Raw genomic sequence first — 17,376 nt, 5'->3', positions numbered from 1 at the left:
CACAAAATCCCCCAAAAGGTAGCAGGAATAGGGCACTACCTATTAAAATTCCATCTGGCCTACCAGATTGGTTTTTTTTAAACTAATAGAGCCCATTTAAAAAGTCCATATGTATTTAAATTTACTTGTCCAAACAGTAAGCTGATATGAAAACATAATTTTTGAATAACTGTTTTTTATTAAAATAACTGCTTTTAGAACTAAGCTTATAGAGTCACGTGAATTAAACTAAAAATATCATTGCATTTATTTTCTATTATTGTTGCAACAAATCACTACAAACTTGGTGAATTAAAAGAACACAATTTATTATCTTGTAATTTAGGACTTCAAGAAATCATGTGATTATATCAGGCCCACATGAGAATCCAAGGTAGTCTCCCCATCTCAAAATCTATACCCTTAATCACTTCTACAAAATCTGTTTAGCCATGTAAGGTAACATATCCACAGTTCCAGAGGTTAGAGCCATCATTCTGCTTGTCATAGTCAAATACACACACATAAACATTGAAATTGAACTCCATGGGAGACTAGTATATATAAAAACTTAGTGACCAAAGAAAACCAACCAATAAGCCAAATTTCTGAAAAGGGTTCAGAATTTCAAATACACCTATTATTTTGTATTACTTGATTAAATAAAACAAGCAGTTTTCCCACCCAAATTGGCTGGGTTTTTTTAGTTTGTTATTTAGACAACTATCTTACTTTCTTGGTACTTCGTAGGGTAGGGAGATGATAAGGTAGAAAGGTTGGGAAAAGGAATGTTATCAAAACTAAAAGACTATCATTGTTGATTCTGAATTTTCCTGTCTGTGGGAAGCTAGAAATAGAACAGAAACAAGGTGAACCATCCCAGGCTTGTTACCATAAACAGATTCCAATGCCCAGGACTTCATTTATTCATGCAATTAACAAAGAAATATCGTGTCCCTGAAATGTCCCAGACACCGTGCTAAGGTATTGGAAACAGAGAGATGAGCAAGGCAGATATTGTCCTTGCCTTCATATTTCTCCCAGTTTAGCAGGGGAGGCAGATATTAAAGAATGATGTCCACAGGATGAGGAAACGGGCTGCACTTGAGTAGAGGTGAGATCTCTGAGTGTACATCTCAATCCATGAGAGTAAAGAGTACGCATTTTCCTGATTGATCTCTTTGTTTCAAACGATGACCTGCTCTAATTCAAACGCATCATGGTGATTTGAAAAATGTTAATTGATGATGGTGGAGACATTTGACTTATTGAAAGCAGATTTACACTAGATTCATATGAGAAACATAGCTAAAACTCAGTAACTTTAGCTAAAACACACCAAATGATGTTAAATATATGCCAACATGAAATTACTTTTAAAGTATAGCATTTGTCAGCATCAAGTAGTATTTTAGCCAAGACTAATACTGGGCATGGAGGTATGGAAAGTGCTCTCAACTCTGTGGCAAGCCATAGTTTTGGTCCTGTCCATCATGTGGCATACCACCAATTAGAATGCCAGGACACATTGTTGACAACGTAGCTAATCATGTCTTTATGTTAAATCACAACGCTCTACTTTGCATTGGCAAAATAAAATGAAGAAGCAAAGGAAAACGTGGAGAAAGTTCCTTTTCATATACATAGACAGTTCTACAACCAAAACAATGTTTTTAAAAGTTCTGTTCATAATTCTAGTAATCTTCCTGCCCAAAAAGGTATATGCTTGTAATATTTTGACGTATAAATCTGTATCTCTCTCTCTTTCTCTTTGTCTCTTTTATTTCCCTCTCTCTATGTATATATTTACATACATATATATTCTTTCCAATAGATAATCAAAGTTATATTACACAGTAACTTGTATTTTATTTCTTTTGTTTAAAAAATTGTGAACGCCAGGCGCACTGTCTGGAGAATGGACGCGCTTGAGGCTCTGACTCGGGGGGATGGGCGGGACATGGACAATGTATATAACCTGAACTTATGTACCCCCATGATGAGCTGAAATTAAAAAAAAAAAAATTGTGAACTTTTTCTAATGCTGTGGAATATACTTTGGAAACATCATAAACTGGTTGTAAAATATTCTATCCTACTGATTTAACTAGAAATTATTTCCTCTTTCCTCTCTTTGTGAAAGTAACTATTTGTGTTATTATAAATAAGACTGGGATGAACATTCCTTTATATAGATCTTTGTCTGTTCTTATTTTATCCTTATGATAAATTTTTAGAAATTATAGGTCTAAGAGTGTGAACATTTTATTGCTGTTTATACAGAATGTTCTCCAGAAAGTTTATACCAATGTATCCCCTTACCTATATTTCCATCACCATTTACGACACAAAATTTTCATCAGTTGCTTTATTTTTATATTTTTAATCTTAGCTGTTTAATAAGAAACGTGAACACACAGATTCTAAGATGAGCCCAGAGATTCCTATTCTTTGGTATTCACGTCCTTGTGTGATCCTCTCCCCTTGGGCTGTGCTGAGTCCCTTTCTTAATACATCTTGCGCTTCTATAACAAAATACAACAGACTGGGCCATTTTATAAAGAATAAAAATTTATGTATCACAGTTTTGGAGCCTGGGAAGTCCTAGATCAAGGTGCTGGTAGGTTTGGTGTTTGGTAAGGGACCAGTCTCCACTTCCAAGATGGTGCCCCAAACCCTGCATCCTGTGGAGAGCAGGAAGCTATATACTCACATGGCAAAAAAGTAGGAGAGAGCAACCCCACTTCCTCATGTCCTTTTTATCATGGCGTTAAGCCATTCATGACAGTGGCATCCTCATGACCCAAACACCTCCCATCAGGCCCCACCTCCCAACACTGTTGCATTGGGGATTAAGTTTCAACAGGAGTTTTGCAGGGGACAGAAACATTTCCATAGCGATTCCTGATCTGCTTCTACTGAACAGAATATGGCAGAAGCAATAGACGTTACTTCCAAAGTCAGGTTACAAAAAGACAGTGGCTTCCATCTTGGCTTCTCTCTCTCTATCTTGCTCTTGTTCTCCCTCTTTCCATACTTGGTAGAAAGCTGCCAGTGTAAGAATCCCTATGAAATCCCCACAGGGTAAGTCGCTGATACCCCTGGCCAACAGCCAGCAAGATGAGTGATATTCAGACCAGATCTTTTTCTTCATTGCATTTGCCATTCCATTACATATTGTACATTTTGACTCTTTATTTTATATTTTCTCTGTAACCACAAGAATATAAGCTTCATGAGGACAGGGACTTTTGGTTTTTACACTGCTATATTCATGGCCTTTGTACCACTGTTCTGCCACCTAACGGGTCCTTAGTAACATGTCAGTTGCATAAATTAATGACATTAAATACTGTGAAAATACGGAGCAAGTTCCTAAATAGGGGTGGTGAATACTCAACAAATGCTTATGGCCTTTGAAAAACAAATTTTGTGCGAATACATATGGAAGCTCTTACTGTGACTGGAAACATGTCTGTTACATTCATAGCATTAGCATATTGTGTTATATATTTATCCTAGGAAAGCAAGGACTGGATAGAGTAAATTTGGATTTCAATGAAGCTTAAAAGTATATTCATATATTTGAATGACATTTATTAAAATATATTTTATTAAAATATTGAAACTAACCTTTTAGAACTCTGATTATTCAAAGCAAAGCGAAGCATCTGTTAAAGAACGATAGCATTATTTGCTTTGTACATTTCATTATAACTATTTAGCAGCAATAAATTGGTGCAACATCATTTTACTGGGGAGCAGAATAAACAGCTATAACAAATCATTAAATGTTCAAACTCTAATTAAAAATAATTTGTCATAAAATAGCTGTGCATTTCAACTTAAGCCATACGTTTTCCCATAATAAGTGCTAAAAATATTTTTGGTTCCATTGTCTGTTATCAAAGCAAGCTAACTTCGCCATTCAGAAATTAAGTATGTTAAATTTCTGAGATTTATTGAGAGAAACAGATGAAACTGCAAATATTTCTTCCTTTCAATTAAAAATGGCTGGATTTTGCATGCTGCCTTTAAAAGCCTTTCGGATCTCATCAATCATACTTCAAAAATTTCTTTTTAAGTCCACAGAAATATTTAGAAAGCCCTAACTTCATTTTCAAAATACTTAACAGAGAATGAATGATCTACAGACATTGCGTATTGCCTTAAAGAAATGACACTTAAAACATAAACCTCTGTGTTGAATCAGAGCAAAAATAACCTCGATTATAAATATATCCCCTAATTGTACAACTTAATGGCTGAATACCTTATAACAGAGTTTTAGCGGGTTCCAAATCCATGCTTATTACGACCAAGAAGAGATGCCATGGAGGTCACAGGAAATATTTTTCCATGCAGTTGGAAGGCATGTTAATGTGAAGCCCAGAGATCGTGAAAGTATGATACTGCCACGTACATCTTGAGCCCAGGAGTGCCTGTTAGTTGTGGCAGGCTGTAGTCGTGCATAAGTGCTTACAGCTGCAGTGACATGGTGCTAAGCGTGTTTTAAGACTAGTCCCAGTTGAGCGGCATCTTATCCAACCAGAAACAATCCCACAATCCAGCTCTTTTTAAGTGATCATCCTTGTATCATAACAGATTAAGGTTGCAGCTACTTTGGATTATGTTTAATCTAACCTTTATCCATTCACATCTTCACCTGAAACTTACAAGGACCAAGAGTCAATTGCCGGGGCATAATTCACAATGACACTGATCTTTCCTTCCTCACTCTAATTATCTGGATTAAGAATAACACTTTTGAGTAATTATTTTCACATTGGATAAACATTAAGCTTTCCTGGATTTATCTGAGCTTTTTCCTAACATGAAATAGATCCAACCAGGCTTATAAGAACATAACTGACAGCGGTGACAGTTTAATCTAGGCAACAGTAAACAACTAAAACAATAAGGAAATGTTTATTTCCTGTCGTTAGGAAGATTCCAGAATCAGAAACTTAACGTTTAATGTCAAAACAAACAAACAAAACCAGATAACCAATTGCAATGCTCTTTTTTTCTTTCTTTATAATGATTCAGTAATACTCAAGTTCAAAGAGAACCACGAGATTGATATAAAACTGGCTATGCTGATACTAGCCATGAAAACTGAGTGGCTTCATTTTCCCATCCCATGTAATGTCCTCAGAAAAAGGAACACATTACATTAAAACCAATGTGCTGAAATTATAATTAGAGTGAATCAAATACTTGCTGCAGCACTTCTGATGGCTATTTTTGATCATGCCGAATTGTCCATCCAGGATTTCACATGATCCCTAAAATTGCTATCACAAACAGGCTCGAAAAATCTTCCAAGCTTGTCTTTGAAACTATCTAAGATCATATACAATTACACACTAAAATCACATCACAAAACCCAATTACACTTTGGCTTTGCAGATCCACCGATAACCTCTTAAAGAGCAAACTCCCTCACTGTGTCGACCTCTGACCCCAAGCTCTTTTTCCAATCTGCAGCCCCAGCTCTGTGTGTTTTTCAGCCAGTGCGAAGAGCCAAACACTGAATGGTCAAAAAGACCTGCAGGGCTTTTGGAGGATGCTAAGTGTTCCAGCTATCTCTAGTTTAAGGTTAAAGTTGATATTGCTAATAGTTTATTCTTGCCCTTTAATACATCTTATGCATTGTTCTGCCATTTTACTTATACCCAAATATTTTTAATAGCAGAATTTCTAAGTACACTTGTCTTCATTTGAATGGCTTAGTGATACAGAAGCAGTAACATTGTTAAACTTAAAAAAAAAAGAAAAAATGAGAAGTCACTAGCCCTTTAAATAGAATTGAAAAATAATTAGCAAATAAAGACTCCAAACAAATGAATTCCAAGCAAGCATTTACAATGAGAGGGAGAATGAAAGAAGTGAGCTGGCTCTCACAATAGCATGTCTCACGAATCCAGATTACATGTTTGTTAATCTGAGTTTCGGGCATCGTAAGCGGGTATATGATTCCCCATAGAACAGGGAAGAGCTGTAATTTCATACCAACGCCCCTCCCCGGTATCTGAAGAAATTGCCAAAGGGAGAATATAGATCAGTTCCTTATGGCATTTTCTATGGATGAAGATGAGTAAAGAGGTAAATAAATCGTCATCTAATTCTATATGTGAACAAACTCAAAATCATTGCTGGCTCTCCTTCAGGTTGCGGCTTTACTTTAACCGTTTACTTATCTGTGCCCTTAAGCTTCCTGACTTATTTAATAGCAGCCATGGGATGGCAGCATGTCAGAATCGCAATGGCACTCGGAAATCAGCCGCTCTGATGGCCCAAATCTTGTCATCTGCAAAGTATGTTGGTGACTGGTGCATGCCCATTGGAATAGTTGTCCATAGTACCCCAAGGAATAATGCCAAGTGTATGTAAATAGCTAAATCAAAGATATTCTTTTGCAATTGTCCTCTTTTTCAATGAAATATCTAGATTTTAAAAGGGTGTATGCAAGATGTGAACAAAATAAAATTATCTTAGCACATAAATCAGGGCCTCTTCAGCAACAAGCCATTTCATACTCAATTCCTTGGATACGGTATCTTAACACACCAGAAATCCTCTGTTCACAACCTCGAAGGTTCCAGAATGAGTCAGGAAAATTATTAGGCCCCAATAATGCAATGTCAGCAAAACCAAACCATTGAGAATTAAATATATATATATATATATATTTCCATAGCGGAAGAACATGCTAGAGTACAAAGGATGATACAGAATTAGCACGACAAAGATTAAATGAATATCTTTAGGTGATTACAGAGTAAGCACAAACGTTGAAGTTCGCATTTGAACAATGTATGATAGAAAAAATACCCACAAAATTACAGTCCTGAGTTTTTTCCAATAGAATGACATGTCATTTCCATTTCAGAGTTCTTCCATTAAAATTAGAATGCATGATATTTATTCATCTGTTGTGTCACGTTAAGTGGTGAGAGCCATGAGGCCAGAAGCTATGTTATTTATGTTTAGTAAGGCCACTTAACAGTGATTAGTCAGATAAATGAAACTCTGATCATACTCAAAATACATGAACAAACTGAGCTGCCATTTAATTGCTCTAAATACTAATGCCCAAAATATCATTTCCATAATCTAAAATTATTGCGGATTCCCTCCATACCCCTCCATATCTTTTCTGTAATGGTGAAACAATAGAACTCTTGAATGACTTTGCATTTGTAAAGATCTCTAAGCGGTGAAAGAGAAGCACCCAGAGACATAGGGAGGGGTTTTGAAATCTGCAAAGACCAAAATATATTCTAGCGTCCGAAAATATTCTGACATTGAAAGTGTAACAGAAAAGAAAAATTTTCAAGAAAAAATAAAAAATAAATAAATTAGGTGTTCGGTGTGAAAAAGGGTGTGAAATCTCTAACTGCAGACTGTGCGTTATAAACATTTACATTAGCCTGGAACTATTCATACTTATGGACTTCCTGAATGCTGATCATTTTACCCGTTGTTGTATCGGCTGCATTCCTCATACGAATGTTGTACAGCGGTGTAAGGCATGTGTTCTTGACAATCTGGACAATTCCTCCTTGACAGTGTTTTAAAAAAGGCTGAGTCTACGAGGCTACATGACAGCCCCAGATGGTTTTAACTGAAGAGTAGAAAAAGTAATATAATTGATTTGGTGCCTGTTGAAATGCCCTAAATATTCAGTTTTAACTTTTACCTAATCCATCGATTCCACCTTTTTTATTTTTCCCTTTTTTTAAAAAAAAAAAGAAGCCCCACCAGGGACCCAGGTTATGAGTCTAGTATTTTAAAAATGTCTCAGAAATTTTGCTGGGGAAACAGATCCTTCAGAAGTTTTCTCTACTGTTAAATTGCTAAGGCTATTTGACATGGATTTTTACAGTTTGTCTCTAGAAGGCTCTACAAAGACATTTTGCCAAGCTCCCTAGGTCTCCCTTAAGTAGCTTGTTTTAATTTCTTTCAGAAATATTTAGTGAAGATGCCTGTGTATTGGTCCTATACATCTTTTGTTAAGTTTATTCCTAAGTACTTAATGTTTTTGATGCTAGTGTTGAGAGTACCTTTTATTTTAATTCCATTTTTAATTAGTACTGGTTTATGGAAATAAAGAAATTTGTGGATATTGAACTATTTTATTTTTGCTATAAAACTTCTACTTTCTTAATCTTGCTTTATTGCATTAGATAAAATCAATATCCGGCTCAATATTTAGTATAAGATTCAGTTCAGTTTTGAGCAGAAATTTTTCAGTAATTCACCATTAAGGATGTTCTTGCTATATATATATTTTTGGATATATTTTATCAGTTTAAAGCAGTTCCTTTCTGTTCCTAGCATGCTAAAAGTTACTATTAAAGAGTTTTTAATTTTATCAATTGTTTTCTCATTCTATTAATGTGGTGAGTTACATCAACTGATGATATTCTAATAAAGCATATTTACATCCATAGAATAAGTCCAAGTTGGCTGTAATGTATTACAATTTATGTATATGCATATATATAAAATCACTTAATTCTATTTACTGAATTTTTATGTGCATACTTTAAGTTTATTGTGAGTCACAGTTTAGAGTCAGTGCTTTCTTTGCGTGGAACATATTTGAAAAAACAAAAAAAAAGACTAGGAAAGAGACTAATTGAATGAAATTCATCATATGCCTCTCTCTCCAACTCTATGCACCATCCTTTGTTTCTCATCTCTGCTCATTGCTAACTTCACAAATTATTTCAGTTTACACCAAGACACACTTTTTTAAAAAGTAGCAATTCTTTCTCTTTAAAAAAGTTGCAAAGATAGCGCAGAGAGTTCTGATACACTCTACATTCAGCTTCCCCATCGTTAACAATGTATAGGGCATAGTTGTCACAATTAGTGAACCACGTAGATACATTATTAACTAAAGTATATATTTTATTCAAATTCCTTAGTTTTTACTTAATGTCTTTTTTTCTGTCCTAAGATCCCATTCAAGATACTACATAGCATTTAGTCAGTATGTCTTCTGAGGCTCATCTAGACTGTGACAGTTTCTCAAAGTTTGCTTTCTTTTGATGATCCTGAAAGGTGTGAACACTGGTCAGATATTTTGTAGAATTGAGGTTTGTCTGACCTTTTTATCACGATTAAACTTTGATTATGAATTCTGGAAAATAGATTTCAGAGGTGAAGTGCCATTTTCATCAAATCCTATCAAGGGTAGGTTAGTGACATCCGCAAGATGGCAAACTAGGAGTACTCAGTACTTGTCCCCTTGCAGAAACATCCATTTGATCAACCATTCATGCACAAAAATAACTTCACAAGACCTAAGAAATCCAGGTGAGACATTGGTAGAGCACAGAAATAATAGAATATGTATTACAGAGGATAGGAGGGACAGTTTCACATTACTTGTGTCACTCCTCCCACAAGCCTGTGCAGTACGGCAGGGAGAAAGACACCCTCCACAGAAGGAAAGGAGAGTGAGATGAGCACCCAACTTCACTGCAGACCCCAGGACCAAACCCATACCAACGAAACCTGGCACTAGCCCAGCACCCATGGACTCAGGCTCTAAGCCAGTCCCCACAGATCAAGCAAGGCTCTAGGTCCAACCCAGCACTAGGCTGGCCCCCAAGGTCAAGGCTCCAGGGCTATCCCAACACTTGGGTGGCCCCTGAAGCCCCAGTCTCCAGGAAAGACCCTGAAGACCCAAGCACCAGGCCAGCACCCATGAACCAGGGCTCTAGACCCACACTAGCACCAGGCAGACCCTGTGGCTCCAGGCTCAAGGCCTGTCTCAGTAGATCGCAGCACCAAGCCAAACTTTAGGAACTCAGAAAGTGATCTATCTCTGCAGACCCAGGCACTTGGCCTGCCCCATGGACCCCAGGGCCAGGATAATCCTCACAGACTCAAAATCCACACCTGAAGACTCAGGTGCCAAGCCTCCTTGTCTGAGGACTTCATTAGAAACTCCACCCACAAAAACTGCTCCAGCCATTTCACCCAGTATCTATGAATAAACTGATTGAAGAATGGCTTTCCCTTCCAAATCCAATCTGTAAAAACTGGAAGAGGTACCTACTTCTTCAAATGCACAGACATTAACTCAAGACCACCATGATCACGAATAATCAGAGACACATTCCTCCAAAGGAATAAAATAAAGCACCAGTAACTGCCCTAAAGAAATTGACAAATTGTCTGACAAAGAATTCAAAATAATCATCTTGAAGAACCTCAGTGAACTACAAAAGAACATAGAGAGAAAACTAAATAAAAATCAGAAAGACAAATCATGAACAAAATTGGAACTTCAGTTAAGAGATAGAAATTTAAAAACCAAACAAATTTTAGAGCTGAAGGAACACAATGACTGAACTGAAAAATTCATAGAGAGTTTCATTAGCAACTCAATCAAACAGAAGAAAAAGTCAATGAGCTCAAAGACAGGTCATTTAGAATTACCCAGTCAGAGGAACAAAACGAAAAAAGAATAAAAAATAATGAGGAAAACCTATGGAACTTATGGAACATCATCAAATGAAGAAATGTACACATTACAAAAGTCCTGAATAACAAAAAGAAACACAAAGAAAGAAGAAACAGAAATCTTATTTAAAGAAATAATGACATAAAATTTCCCCAATCTGAAGAGGGAAATGAACATCCAGATCCATAAAGCAAAAAGAATCCCAAATAGATTAAACATAAAGAGATCTTCACTGAGACACATTATAATCAAATCTCTTAACAAGGATACCTGTTATCAAAACGAGTTATCACATTTGATGTTAATGTTGATCGCCTTGCTAAGATGAGGTTTGTCAAGTTTCTTCACTGTAAAATTACTCATTTTATCCCTTCTCATACTATATACTTTAGAAGAATGTCACAATATGCAGCCTACACTTAAAGGATGGGGAATTATTGTCTCCCTCCTTGAGTTTGGATTATTTAAGTCAATTATTTGAAGTTTTACTGCTTGGGAGGTTTTCCTATTCTCTTCCATTTATTGTAGAATAGAATATTTTCTATTCTACAGAGATTTTTCTATTCTCTTTCATTTATTGGATTTATATCAAATTCAATATTACATCATTTATTTTGTAATTTAAATTGGCTACTGAAAGTTCTTTCAGTTAGCTACTGTGTGAATCTGCTGTATCTCCAACACTGTCTCTTGTTAATGTTGCTGTTGTTTTTGTTTTTTGTTTAGGAACTCTTTTACTTTCTGACACTGTAAGATGCTCTAGTGACCTTGTCTATTCCTGGCTCAGCCCTAAAATCTCCACTTCTTCAAGGAGACCTAGTTTCTTTGATTGGAGAATGACATATTTTTTCCTTGCTGATTTGCTTGAGTTCTTTATACATTCTAGTTATCAGCCCACATGAGAATATTTTCTCCCATTGTGTAGGTTATCTGTTTGCTCTCATGATAATTTCTTTGGCTGTGCAGAAGCTTTTTAATTTGATCAGGTCCCATTTATTTATTTTTGTTGTTGCTGTGATTGCCTTTGGGGTCTTCTTCATAAATTCTTTGCCTAGGCTGATGCCTATAAGAGGTTTTTCAACATTTTCTTTTAGAATTCTTATGGTTTCACACCTTAGGTTTAAGTCTGTTACCCATCGAGAGTTGATTTTTGTGAGAGGTGAGAGGTGCAGATCCTGTTTCAGTCTTCTACATGTGGCTATCCAATTTTCCCAGCACCATTTATGGAATAAGGATTCTTTCCCCCAGTGAATGTTTTTGTCTTCTTTGTCAAAGATCACATGGAGATAAGATGATGGTTTTATATCTGGGTTCTCCGTTCTGATCCATTGGTCTTGATTTCTGTTCTTGTGCCAGTACCATGCTGTTTTGGTTACTGTAGCCTTGTAGTATAGCTTGAAGTCAGGTAAATTGATGCCTCCCAATTTATTCTTTTTGCTTAAGGCGCTTTGGGTATATGGGGTCTTCTCTGGTTCCATATGAAGCATAGAATCTTATGTTTATCAAATTTATATCCCTTCTTTGATTGGAGGTATCATTGGCACAGAAGGAAAAAAATGTTTTAGAAAGGTCCAATTGTTACCATCACTAAAGAAACTTTAGCATTTTAGGGCATTCATATGCTAAACAGCACTAAAAATAGATGAGACATATAACAGATTGGTCTTGTAAAATTAAAACTGATTTTTGAAACTATGCTTGATTTTATTGGATCACATTTAAAATAAATCACTTATTTTTCAGCTCTCTAATTCTCTACATCCTCTAGTTAAAACTTGCCTAATGGGTTGTATTCTACATGTGTTGGCTTTCTAAAGCCTCTCTGACCAAACATTTGTCAGTATTTTATCATTCTGAGACTTCCATTAAATTGTTCCACTGGTTTCCATGAAGATAACTTGGTCATCCAGAAAATTTACCTCAGGAAGTTGTAAAACCCTGATCATGTTTCAGTTATTAGGAATTCCAAATTGAAAATTAATCTTCCTCAGACTTTTAAGTTCCTCCTATCATGGAAATAAATTTGAAATCAACCTTTTCCTCATGTCCACCTGCCATCTTTATAAAAGTCAAAACCATATGTGCTTCGTCTTTGAAGTACGATTCTGTCCTCTAATGATATCCTTCATATAGCAGTGTTATTCCACTAGCCCTAACTTCCATTGCCCAAGTGGAGCCCAATTCAGCAGAAGAATGACAAATGCATGCACAGATGGGTGATGTCGGGGTAATAAATGACCACAGCCTATGAAGTTACAAACACAAAAAATGTCAACAAGTTGCCCAGATAAAATGACATACAAAATGAGCCAATATGGGCTGAATATTTAGAGCAATTTCTGGTTTGAATTACAAAATCAATTTTTCTTAAATGAAAAGTTTCTTGGAACAGAGGATCTATTGTTTATTTTTTCAAATACATACAATAGCATTTTAGTAAGTAATTGTGATTAATGTGTACAGATTCACTTATTTTGTACAGTAAATGAAACTTCATTTTTGTTTGTAAAATGCACACTTTGCTGAACTGAACAAATACAAATTCTAATTTACCAATCATGAAGTCTTAGCCATCAATATCACTGCTAAAAACTTTGTAGTAAGTGATCTTTCGGAGGTCTTATTTTAAATCAGAGATATCAAAATAAAAAGCTTTTGCCCTGGTAATATCAGACAAAAAGATGTTTGATATGTGAAATAGAGTCCTATAGAACACAGGACAGGCTTCAACCTTCAGAAAAAAATTGAGTCAAATAAAAAAGAGACCATTCTGAGGGATAAGCGATATAGCTCTTGGATTGTTAAACGCAAAAACCAGATGGAAAAGAAAATCTAAAGGAAAGCTGTTCCATTTTTCAATCACACATTACAAAGGTAAGCACAGAACACTTTAGAGCCCATCAGTTATGGTGCCTTGTTTTCTGCATACTGACCATTATAGTCTTAACATTAGGGAATCCTGGAAACATTTTTATAGACTGAAACGTGCAAATCTCTTCCATGTTCATCATCCGCGATGTATTGAGTCCATCCGCATATCCCCATGTATATATACAATATCTTTTGAATCAACTCCACCAAATATTTTGTGTCTCAAAACCTTAAGCAGACAGAATCTGTGAGAAAATTCTTACTTGAAAACTTTGAAAAATCTTTGCAACAAGCCACAGATGGGAAGGAATCTGGTTTAACGCATCTCAACTAGAGTGTAAAAGCACATTGGTGTTACTCAAATAGTAACAGTTCTACCCAAGATTCTGCAGAGAGGCAGTGCCTGGGTGGATAGACCCTGGGCCGACAACCTTCACCCAGGAATAGGTTCTTTCATTCAGTTCTTGATGGGGACTCCAGTGGAGCAGGGTCTGATGATGCAACACTCTCTTGCCCCAAGCAGACAGGGTATGGAGAGCTACATTAACTCTTGCTGCTCCACTGCAATGCACAGAGTACACTCACCAAAGTGTGCTCCATGATGACATCTGCTTTAGCAGCCAGGGCAAAATGGGCTTCTGTGATGCTCCCGGAGGAGTTTGTGTTCCTGGCATCAGATAGGAGCAGCCTGAAGCCCAAGAAGCACCCAGTTGGAGTAGGGAGTGGAGAATGGTGGGCAGGTAGGAAGCATGGAAAGAGAAGCTCCATGTAAAATTTATCAAATATTTCTGTAGTATTCAAATCAGATGACTATTTTTAAAAGCTACGGGCATTCTGCAAATTAGAATTTTAGCATTATTTGACATGATTAGGTGAACTGGTTTTGAAATAAATTCAGATTGAAAGTGTTCAGCGTTTTAATTCATCAGGAAAATGCAAATCAAAACTACAGGGAGATATTACTACTACGCGTTCATCAGAATGGCTACAATTTAAAAATACTTAAGGCCAAATGTTGACAAGAATGTGGAGAAACTTGATCTCTCGTGGTGGGAATGGGAAATGTTGCAGCCACTATGAAAAAGTATTCAGTAGCTTCTTTAAAAATTAAATAGACACCTGCCATAGACCCAGCCGTTCCACTCCTAGGTACTTACCCAAAAGAAATGGAAACATATGCACACAAAGACTTATGCACAAATGTTTATAGCAGCTTTGTTCACAACAGCCTCAACCCGGAAACAACCCAAATGCCATCAGCAGGTGAATGGATAAACATAGTGTATATATCCATAAAATGAAATATGACTTACCAATAAAAAGGAACAAATAGACAATAGGCCAAATGAAAGATTCAAACAGAAATGGAATATTCAGTATGATTCCGTATATATAAAATGCAAACTTGTCTATAGTGACAAAATCCAGATCAGTATTTGCCTCTGGCCCAGAGCAAAAGAAGGGAGGTTCTAGAGAGGGGTGCATGGAACCTTTGAGGATAATGGAAATTATCTGTATCTTGATCATGGTGGAGGTTCATGGGTGTATATAACTGTCAAAATGTGAAATTTTATGCTTGAATTGATGCGATTATTATACATGCTATTCCTCAATAAAGTTGATTGGAAAAAAATTCATTTATATAATCACAAGAGCTGCAACTTTATATTCGTGAATGAAATAAAAAAGAATTTTTGCTTATATATAATATAAATTATGTTTTAATATAAGTAATTATTTCAAATTTTTTATTATATTCTTATGGAAAGAAATATTCTCTCCGTGGTTGTTACTAAGAATGTGAAGAAATCATATAAAACATTTAAAGTTAAAATTACATATAATCATTTTAAACATATAGCCTGATATTAAAGAATCATGTAGATGAAAATTCTTGCTCCTCATTTAAAGTTTTGAAAATGTGCTACTTACATGTAGAATGCAAGATTAATATTTGTTATATCCTCTAATACTTTGTACTTTTATGTATTTTAAATTATATAACAGAAAAAAACATGCGATTTTTCAACAAACTTTTTAAATATCCTATCGCACCTCACCTCCTCTATAATTCTCATTTCCCAGGTGTGTCATGATGGGATAAAATTGTGACGCTTCCTGTCCAAATCTGGTGAATCTATCAGACACAATAGATTTTAAAATATGTGTAAAGCTATAGTTTTTATTTGACTGAAGTCATAAATATATTAGCAATGACTGAATTATTATTGCACATGTCTTGGATTTCTGTTGATGAACAAGTGATGCTAATACATTATGAAAAGTTAAAACATACTCAGCTTGTGAATTATTAAAAATTTATTTTAAAAGTTTATTTTTGCTTTATTTGAGCAAAATCACTATTTTGGTATAATCAAGATTGCCGTGTGGTTTGTGTTCTATAATCTGTAATGATCTAAAGGATTTAAATATATAACAGTATTTAAAGTATATAAAAGTTTGATATATTCATATTTCAAATGTAAATTAAACTTATACAAAAATGGGAAAAATAATTTTTGTTTTCAAAAAGGCATGTTTTTTTCCTAAAATATTCAAAGGAACCTGTAAGTGAACAGGCAAAATACATAAGTATTAGTATCAAATATCAAAAATATTTAATAAATCAATAAAAACTAAACATTTATTTTTTTATATTTATTCCAGTAAATGTTTTATAAAAATAAAACTATGTTCAATTCCAGCATTTTATGTCCATCTAGTAATCATTATAAAGAAAACATAATCTTTGCATATTCTGTCTAGATTTACATATAACATACAGTACAACTTTAACAATAATATGAATTCTTTGAAATTGTAATATTCCTCAGCTGCTCTGTGAAACTATTATGAATACTAGGCTATTTTGTGAGTATCCACCTGAATTACATTTTTGACACACAAAAGGAAGCAAAAAGAAAAAGAGAAAAGGATATTTGGCAATTAGAAATTCTTTTTAAGCAAAAAAAAAAAAAAAATCTTGTATTTATGCTGAGAGTTCTCATTATTTTTAGCCTGTGCTGACCCAAAGTCTTAAGTTACACCTTAACCACAGACAGGGAAAAATTTAAATAATTTATATGCACATCTAGATGATCTCTAACCTTTTTAATAGAAGTAAATACTGGCTGACACCTTAAACATTAATTTAATAACAAATTATCAAGCTTCTAAAATATTCGACAAAGCACTGAACAAGATATTTCAGAATATGCAATAAAAGTTATCACACATAATCTCAGGCTTTAAGAGTGTCGTATCTAGAAGGAGAAATAATATAAAATATTCCAAATAGCTATAGTATGGTAAAAGTTAGCAAGTGTCAGGTATGCTTAAATTATACAGTTCTCAAAATATAGAGAGATTATTTTCAATTTAGTGTGTCAGGACACTGAGTATCAAGAAACCTGTGTATTGAAACCTAATGTGTTTCATTTATGTGATGGTTACATCTATGTGTCAACGTGACCAGGTTAAAGAATATCCAGGTAGCAGGTAAAACGTTCTTTCTGGGTGTATCTATGAGGATGTTTTCAGAAGCGATTAGTAATTGAATTGGTGGATAAAATAAAGAAGATCCTTTGTCACCAATGTGAGCAGGCATCACCCGATCAGTTGAGGGCCCAGATAGAACAAAAAGGAAGAGGAAGACCAAAGTCACTCTCTCTTCTTAGAGAACTCTCACCTTCTCTTGCATTAGGGCATATGTGAGCTCCTGGATCTTGGGTCTTCAGACTCCGAGGCCTTACATCAGCACATGTAATGCATGTCCACCTCCCTCTCTGCCCCCTCCACTCTCCGACCTTTGACCTCAGACCAAATGGCACCACTGCTTGTCTTGGTTCTCCAGCCTGGAGACTGCACATCATGGAATTCTTGGCCTGCATAATCACGTGAGCCAATTTCCACAACAAATCCTGTTGTATATTTCTATGTATATATCCTATCGGGTCTCTCTCTCTGGAGAACCCTGGCTAATACAATTTGAAAAACAGAACTTCTCCCTTGCTCATAGTCTCCACATGTAAATTAAATAT

The sequence above is a fragment of the Lemur catta genome, chromosome 26 (assembly GCF_020740605.2).
Source record: "Lemur catta isolate mLemCat1 chromosome 26, mLemCat1.pri, whole genome shotgun sequence".
NCBI lineage: Eukaryota > Metazoa > Chordata > Mammalia > Primates > Lemuridae > Lemur > Lemur catta.
Note: the sequence above shows the minus strand (reverse complement) of the source record.